This window comes from Lonchura striata, chromosome 2 (genome assembly GCF_050655825.1).
Source record: "Lonchura striata isolate lonStrDom1 chromosome 2, ASM5065582v1, whole genome shotgun sequence".
In the NCBI taxonomy this organism is placed as follows: Eukaryota; Metazoa; Chordata; class Aves; order Passeriformes; family Estrildidae; genus Lonchura; species Lonchura striata.
Genome location: NC_140704.1, coordinates 13,510,920 through 13,520,350, shown reverse-complemented (window position 1 = coordinate 13,520,350; position 9,431 = coordinate 13,510,920). Strand labels below are relative to the sequence as shown.

The 9,431-nt window shown below is 37.2% G+C and overlaps 1 long non-coding RNA gene across 2 annotated transcripts; it reads right to left on the bottom strand.

Annotated features, from left to right (window-relative positions):
• Window positions 1–2,438: 2,438 nt before the first annotated feature.
• On the bottom strand, window positions 2,439–9,274 carry LOC146768118 (uncharacterized). 2 transcript variants are annotated; one of them, XR_014950611.1, is made up of 4 exons: window positions 9,136–9,274; window positions 6,305–6,398; window positions 5,590–5,650; window positions 3,222–3,357 (listed from the first exon to the last, which is right to left on the bottom strand). It is a non-coding gene; the product is annotated as an uncharacterized LOC146768118 (long non-coding RNA). The 2 variants fall into 2 exon arrangements; XR_014950607.1 differs by lacking the exon at window positions 5,590–5,650 and having other exon boundaries at window positions 2,439–3,357.
• Between the last annotated feature and the right edge of the window lie 157 nt (window positions 9,275–9,431).

The following is a 9,431-nucleotide window of genomic DNA, read 5'->3' as shown; positions in this document are numbered from 1 at the left end:
ATTTATGAATCAGTGAGTTCCTACCTGCTAAAGCCCAGATCATCTGAATTAACCTGCTGTGCAGATGTGCCCAAAACAGCCAGCAATGAAAGTTGCCATTTGGCAAAGCATGACCCATTAATGGTGTCCTCATCTACCTCAGTCATGTCTTGATGCATTTCTTGATGACAGCAGATGTGCAGACCTTTAAATCCTGTTTGACTAAGGCTTAGTGTTGTCTTTCAGCAGTTGTAGATAGAGAAGACACAGATGGGGAACAGATGGAAATTCTGGGAGTTTTTGCAGGATAGTCCTATGGAGAAGTCAATTTCTTCCCAGTAAATTCGTGCTGGTTCTTTATAGATTGTTGATTACAGTAGTGAGCGACACAGGTTATTTTCTACTACATGTACATACCACCTTAAAACTTTGCCACCACATACGCAAATTTATGTTTCTTTGATTACATCTGCTACCCAATCTGCTCACTGTCCTAACCAGTACTGGAGTATTTCCTAAGTTCCCCCATTGTTTACATACAGTTTTCTCTTATCTGATACTTCGGTTTTTCTATTTACATTAACTTGTTTTCTTTACCCTTATGTAATTAATTATTTTGGAAGGAGCTGTCTATTTTGTTTATGTTGATGCTACATCTAACACTATTATTCTGGTACAGAACTAGGAATCCCACAGCCCCGAGGTGATGCAAACACTGTATTAAATGTGCCACTATATCACCTAATGCTTCATGTAAAAGCTGGTTTAGAATGCAGTCGGAACTGATACTGAGTATCCACATTCCCCACCACCACCCTCTCATCTGCAAATGTCTTCCATTATACTATCTGCTCTTCTTGTCTTTGATTTAAAATCCTATTTTTAGAGTAACATATTCATTAGCCTTTTTCATGTAGAAAATGAGAATATTGACTGGATTAATTATGTTTTATTCATGTTATATTCAATTTACTGGATGAGTTAGTCTGCATTATTGATGCAGATAATAATACAAATTTTTTAAAATAATATTTTGCTTCTGAAAGCAAAATAAATTAAAGTAAGAATGGACCTTTATTTCATTGTAGATATTTTAATCTAGACTTTTATTGTGGGTATTTGTCTTTCATATGGTAATGTGCAAAATATATGTATAAACTGAACAAATCCTTTGTGATTATAAAAATATGCAGTATTTAAGTATTAAGCAATTAAGTATTATTTTTGTAATTTTTTTTTAGGTTTATGAAGAATTTAAAATGTGTGGTTATTTAATCTGCTTTAATCCCTTTAATTTTCATTAAGAAGCAGATGCTCACTGCACTCCTGGCCACAAGATGTCAGTACTGAATAGATTAAAAAGTAGCAGTTCAGGAGTTTCAGCTTGCACAACCTACAAAACCAACAAAACCCACCCCTTTTGTCCATGAAATAGGAAATGTAGCAAAAGTTGAACTCTCTCAAACAACATTTATTAGTTAGCCATCAAGTGTTTAGTTCAACTCCCAGATTTATTCTATCCTTCCCCAGGACTGCTTGGAAAAAAATTTGCAAATGTAATTTTTTTTCCTATCTATTATTAAAAAGGGGCACCAATTTATTTTCATGTCATTGTAGTTAAGAAGTTATCTGTCTGAGCAAATCTAGTTATTCTTTACTTTTTTTCCCCCAAAAATTTCTAAAAAATATTCTGCAACATTATTGACAAGCAAAATCGTGTATTTAGAACTTGTATTTAGAGATCAATGAGCTGCCAAGACTCTATGATGCAGTTACTGAGCCTAAATGATTTTATTTAAAGGAATTTTGAGATATTAAACAGCTATGAGGTATCAAAAGAGTAAAACATTCTGGAGCTTTTGTGTTCAGTTACAAGGTTGTAAATCCTTTCCGTTCAGTAAGTGCATCAGATGCCAACGGCTCAGTACTTGCTATGTGCTGAGTGAACCAGATATAACAATTTACCAACAAACAAGCAACCTGGCATGAAAGAGGTTTCAGTGTTCCTATTTATCATATTGCTTATCTAAGCATTTGAGAAAAGAATGCAAAAAGCTTCTAAAGAAGCTATTAGGTTCTCTAGCTTTATTTTCTGAATTGTTAAAAATGAAGGAGTCCTGGCTGAGACACCATATGGGTGGGTTTGTGTTAATTACTGGGATTTTGCTTTCAGGTTTAATTTGAATATGAAACTACCCCTGAAATTTACTCTAGTAAATAAGCTAGTTTGTAGTTTTCATGCTTTAGCTTGTATACATAAAATCCCAAAACTAGTACGGGTTAGGGAAGTGTGGTGCCACAGCTGAGCACATGGAACTGTTCAAATATCATCACTTGCTCCTGCTGGTGGAAATGAGAGAGGGAGCCATGAGAGGATGCTGCACACAGGGGAAGGGAAGCTGCAGTTCCAAGGTGTCGCTGTCGAGGCAGGACGGGAATGAGGAGACTGACTCAGAAGGCTGTAATACTAAAACTCTGATTTATTCAAAATACACAGCTCTTTTATACAGAGCTCCACAAGGACCAAATCCATTGGTTCTGAAGTGAAAACAACCCAAAGCATTGGTGCAGAGTGTTTGACACACAGTGATAGAACTTAACTATAAACAATGTGAAAAACAAGAGAGATAAAGAATTATTTACATTATTTCCCAGCTCTTTCCCAGGCTTTTTGCCTGGCTAGAAACTCTCAGTTTCTTTCTTTGACTGAATCTGAGACCCACACCAAGGAAGTTCTGTTACGTATACCAGGTCATGAGCCAGGAATGTATTTGTTTATAGTACCAGCAATGAACTAAACAATATTCTAAATGTCTCCCCTTTTGATCCAGAAATTATGCAATTATCTTCAGAAAGTGGTTCAGGTCCCTTTTAGCAGTGCCTTTTAATAAAAGGCCCATAGATCATGTGTACTTAGATGTGTACATAGATGTGCACTGCTGTACAATCATTTTTAAAAATCATAGTGAAATAATCCTTTCATGGATATGCAGCAACACAGTGAAAAGACATTGCTCAGTACCTCCAGTCCTGTGTCCAGTTCTACGCCTGCCACTTCAAGAAAGACATTGAGGTGCTGGAGCATGTCTGGAGAAGGGGAATGAAGCTGGTGACGTGTATAGAAAATAAGTCATATGAGAATGCAGCTGGGGCAGCTGGGGTGTTTAGCCTTGAGGAGTCTCAGAGGAGACCTTATTTCTCTCTAAAACTCCTTGAAAGGAATTGTAGCCAGGTGGGGGTCAACCTCTTCTCCCAGGCAACCAGACAGGATGAAAGGAAGAGGCCTCAAGCTGAGATGTTCAGGTTGGAACAATCTCTTCACTCAAAGGTTGTCAACCATTGGAATGGGCTGCCCAGGGAGGAGATGCAGTCACCATCCTGGAAGACGTTCAATAAACAACTGGATGTGGCATTTAGCGCTGTGGTTTATTTGACAAGGTAAGGTGGTTTTCAGCCACAGGTTGGACTCCATGATCTTTTCCAACCTCCTATAATCCTATGATTTTATAATCCTATGATTTTATGAACAGATACTGTGAGAGGAAGGCAGCTGCTGCTTTTTGTTTGCTAGGCACAATGTTTTGGAGAAAATAGTAATGTAAATCTTGAGTGGTTCTACCACTATACTAAAAATGGTAGCATACAGCTCTATGGCATCTATGTGTACAGTACATGTAAATATACACACAGATGGAAGAAAAACACCTGAACTTGGTGACTTTAGAACCCCTAGTGAAGACTCTTAGGCAACATAACCTAATGTTGAGACAAAGCTGAATTTGCAGAGCTGTGGTTTCCAGGAAAAAAAAAAAAACAACCCAAAAGACAAGGGAAAAAGAGCAAATAGTATCTGTCTCTTCTAAAATATGATAAATGGGACATGTCTAGTGTCCATTTCTAACATGTCATTTTGCAAATTAAACTAGGCATCATTCAATTTCCTTGGGTTTTCTTGAGAAATTATTTTATAAAAGGATATATATGTCTCTCAAATGATCCAGTAAAATGCTTATTTCATACTTAATGGAGATGGAAACCTCCTGTAAGGTGCAAAAGTACTAGACAAATAGAATGACAAAAAACAGCTCATAACTTAGCCAGCTGGCAAAATACCATCATCAAAGAAATAAATTAGTTGAGCTAGCATTTGATGAAAGATATATCCTTTTCAGAGCAATATGTTCTTTAGGCATTTATCTGTATCACTGGTAGATTAAGAACTAGCAATTCTTGACATGAAAGAAATACAGAAATTCTCTCATATAAATACATTCCAAATAGCCTGACAATCTTCTGTTATACTCTTCCATTTAGTTATTTTTCACTTGTACCTCTTCCTTCCTTTTATAGCTCCCAGACACCTTTATGTTGCTCCATTTATTCAGCAGCTTTTGCTTTTCATTTTATATTCTGCATTCTTGCTCTTCACTGTCATTTACAACCATTTACCACCAACAAAACAACCTGCTCCCCCATCAAAAACAACCTACAGTTGCTAGAAAATCTAGTCTACAGCCATTGTGTTAACCAAATTAAAATTATTTTTTAATATATATTTTTTCACTTAATATTTTGAATAAATATGAACCCTTTGTATATGTTTGCCTTTTACTGCATAATCTGAATGTTTGATGTCACTCACATTTGTGTGAGGTAGTTCCTCAATGTCCTATTAGTGTTGGCCACATTCCTGCACTGGCTTACTCTGCCTTACAGGGTACATCTTTTTCAAGGCACAAGTGTATGTCAACTGTTTGGGATATCCATATTCCTGTGGCACAGTGTACTCACATTCAACAACAAACTCTTCTTTGTGTGCTTTTTTTAACACAGCCTATTCACAAAACTTTTAACAGTAAAGTTTTATGTATTTAAATTTTAAATACAACTCAAACAGTTATTGGGAAATTTAATATTCATGCTATAAATACAAAATAGTGCGTTATACAAATCTGGTACTTTTCACCTGAAATGTTCAAAGATTTCTACAAAGGACAATAAATTGTAAATGGTTATGAATACTGTGAAGTACTTGTTACATACATGTTATGAGGAAGGTGTTATATAAGTAAAATTTATTGTTCAGCACAGGAAACAAAATTTTCATGTAGTAGATCTAAGTTAGCATTATTTTTTTCTGCTGCAACAAAAATATCATTATGCATATATCTTGAAGTCACCAGTCAATCCTTTAAATATTTCAGATACTTTACATTGTTCCCTAGTAAGAATATTATTTTCCCATTATAATGATTTCTCTCATGAAATGAATATGCAACAAATGAATATGTAGCAATTTATACAATGTCAAGTTATTTGCCAAACGATAAGTTTCTCCCTTGTTTTGTTTGTTCTGGCTCTAGCATGTGGGGGGACCTGACCTAGGACTGGTAGATTAGGAAACAGTCTGAATCCTGTCAGTTCTCCTCATGACTTACAAACACCATACCAGGTATCTAAGTACACATTCACAAATCTTTTTAGCCATTTGTGTTGTTGTTCAAGCAGTGATTAATGAAGTGATCGCAGTTTAGCTGCTAGTGTACTCTGATTTGCTTTGCTAAGTTTTAATGCATCAATAAGCACCTCCTTTCAAACTGCAGGACATACCAGACAGTAGTATATGACTTGGGAAACCTGTTCTGTATTTATAAGTTTCATATTACAAATCCTAAAAAAGTAAAAAAAAAAACCAAAAAAAACCAACCAAACAAAACAAACACAAACAAACCATGTTAAAATGGTTAAAATGTTGTATTTCATTTTTGGAGTGTAAAATATTATCACATTACTGCAACTTATTATCCAAAATTAAATCATTACAAACCCAAGAAAATCAAAGTAACAATAATTTAAAAAATGGACCTGGAATACTATTTGATATCCCCTTCACCAATAATAATGTCCAACCCTTCCAAATAAAGAAAGCCTAGTGTTTACATGACATAAGGCAAACTAGATCTAGCTGAGGTACTGCAAAGCCTCACAGCTGTTAGGCCAGGCTTCTCACTAAGCCAGACCTAGGACTCCTCAAGGCTATTCCTTCCTGTGCTTCTGGCTTATGCAACCCACAAAAGTCAAGGCAGTGCCTTAGCACAGCACTAATTTAGGCGGTATTGATTTTCAGAGGTTCCAGTGATGGCAGTAGCAAATAATAACAATAAAAGGATCATCAATTTGCTCTTGTACTACACGTACTACTCAGTTTTATTTCCAACTTGACAGTTTAGGAAAGGAGGCATTACAAAATACTTATAATTCTACAGATGTGTAATTAAAAAAAAAAAACTATATACATTCAAAAAAATACTTACAAACCTTTTACCTTTTACAATATTGTTCAATGTTTGCCTTTGTAAGGGTGTGCCATTTCTGTTCCTATTTGTTACCTAATGGAAGTCCATATTTTTCTTGCATTGCTAGGAGTTTAGAAGAGAAAAGAATAGGTAGAATAAATTATTAGTCTTGTATTTTATACTCATTAAAATGTACTTCTTGCCAGATCTGTTCTCTTTCAGACTGATCAGAATTCTGTTGCAGCATGCAGGTATTGTCTACTTCTGACTTTCATCACATTCACAAAATAAATTGTGAAAACAGTGTCTATGTGTTTACTGCACTTTCCTGTGACCACTCTGCAAGTTCTGCACTTGTCCCTCTATTTCCTTGCAGGCAATGAAAGAGTAGAGGTAGGGTTATTCAACGATCAGCTGAAATTGGAGTGGTCCATGAGGAGACTTGTGGTGAAATTATTCATCAGTAAGTATCAGTATTATTTCAAATAGGATACCAGTCTATTTTTTCTGTCAGTTTTACCTCTATTATCTTCAGATGTCTGGATTCTAATTAAAGAGAAATTGACAACTAAGCTAGGTAGCATATCCATTTTGCTGTAGTTGTTTATGCCAAGACAATCCATGAACTTTTTAACAAACTAAATAGGCATTTCATAAGATTAGAGCTGAAATGCACAAAATTCTTTCAATCCCCTTAAAAAATCTATTTAAAAGGTAACTGTGAGATTCATATGTAGAATCAGCTGTCTGAAAATTACAGAGATAGCACTCCTACTGATGTAATGTGCATTGGTGAAATATATATGTTCTCTGCAAAGAGCACCATGTTTCTTTTTGGTTCCAAAAGAAGTTGCTACAACTTCCTGTTCATCTATAACCCTCCCTGGTTAGGGTAGTACTTCTCTCTGTGTGATGGTGCAGTGGGGATCAGACTTAAGAATTGTTCCAGGTTGAAAGAAACTTAATGGCTCTGCCCACTGAAGTTTTAAAAAAAATTAAAAAAAGCAATGGACATTTCGAGATAGAGAGAAAAGATTATTCAGGTGGTCATTCTGACAGCAGCAAAGAGCCTGGATTTCAAGTTTATGTTCTTACATAAATGACGAAAATCACAACAAATCCTGACTTGTTTGGCCTTCTAATGGATTGCTTTTGGTCTCAGCACTTGAAATTAAAAGGGTTCACATCAGGCACTGATCCCAATTTAAAGAGAACTGGTTTTAGTAGAAGTGAGCACTTTCGTGGCACAGGTGGGTCTGGCCTCAGGTAACAAACATGGTACCCCAGCCCTGCTGTGGTAGGAACACAAGTCCCTTTTCATTCTCTTCCTCTTCCAGCCTGACAACTTCGGCGAGCTGCATCAAGAGCCAAATCTGGTTAGTCATCCTTGTATCACCAAGGTCTAAGGCCCTCTGGCAGTTCACTTATGCCTCTGACACACTTAATTACGAGAGAAGTGGTATAAATAGTAATAAATTCTTAGTTAAACATTTCAAAGTGTTTATGGCTTACTTGAAAACTAATAAAAAATAACTGCTTGTCCAAATCCAGGCCCTAAGAGTTCATGGAAATTCTCATTTTGTTTACAGGTAACTCACTCCAGTGGTTTCCATTATTTAACACTTCATTTGAAATTTCTTCCTGTTTGTCTTAAGACTTCTACCTTCAAAAATATTTGCTTCTAATATCATAAGAGCCATTTTTGGCTTTTTGAATACACAAGGCAAAACTGGAATTTCTTCCAAAGGTTTCAGCAGAGTAATTCTCAGTAGTTTAACACTTGTCTGTTCATTTGATTATCTTGCTATTCTAACAAATATTATTAATTGACAAGAGAAAACATATATTTTAATGAATGAGCATAACAATAGTGTACGTAATGGATTAGATCTTAAAGCAGAATTACGGGAAGAGAAACTCCTATTTAAAAACCCAGAACAGACACATAACATCTATACAAAAAACAAGGGAGGGAAACAGAATTCAAAACAGGAAGGGGGTGTTCAATATTTCAACAAAGGAAATGTAGGATAAAAACTGAAAACTTGTACAAGCAATAGTGGTGATTGAAGATTCTGTATTTTTTCCACTAGATTGTGATTTTGATAGCTGTGTTAACTCCTGTGAAGGAAATTAAAGAACTAAATGCTTAAAGGTAAGACCTTTGCAAATAAGTATGAGTCATCTCTTACGAAGTCAGAGATAAGAATTATTTGGTTTTTTTAAAAACACAGGAAATCAATACGCAGGTTCTCTCCGTGCCATGAATAAGACTGAGTGTTTGACCTGCATGGACCTATCACCAATCCTGACACACACATCCTCCAATTCTTTAATCATGAGTTATGTGAAATTAACTTAGGTTTTTCATGTTTATTTAGCACACTGAGTATATTCCTACAGTAAAAAAAAAAATAACCTAAACCATAAAAATAGGTAAATGCATTACATAACTTCAGAATATATGTGCAGTGATGTGTGCAATTTAAAATTAATTGCAGTATAATCCCTTGTAACACTACTTTGTAAAATACTGATCAGCAATAAACATGCGATGTTCAATCACCCATAGTAACAAAGTTTATGGCTTACGCATTTATTGCATTTGAACATTATTAGCCCTGAGCCGACGGGCCCTGCGCTTCCGGCAAAGGACGTGCTCACACCTTCAGCACAAACCCAGCATGACTCAGGGTATTTGGGCGTAATCCCGCGGCAGCGAGCGGGGAAACACGCACGTCGCTCCCGCTTGTTGCCTCTTGGCAACTTCTGATTTACTTAGCCAAATAAATGTAAAAGAACTATGTCATACTATGAATGACTGATGTAAGGACCGTGCTTTTACTAATTACAAAACAACCTGCGGGGAGCATCTCGGCGGGGCGGCCTCTGGGCAGGTTTCCGTGTCCGTCAGGGCTCCGGCACCGCCCAGGGAACAACCGGGGGTTGTGCCTCCTCCCCTCCCTAGGCCAGCGCGGGGACGGCCGGGGCTGGACCCTGCGATGGAGCCCAGCCAACCGCCCTTATCGGCGGGCCCGGCCGGCGCGGGGAGCAGCGGGCACCGCCCCGCTATCGCACGCCCGGAGCGCGGCGCGGGGAGCCGGCGGGCCCGCGGCCGCCGCGGCTGTTACCGGCTCCCCCGCCCCCGGCGGCGCG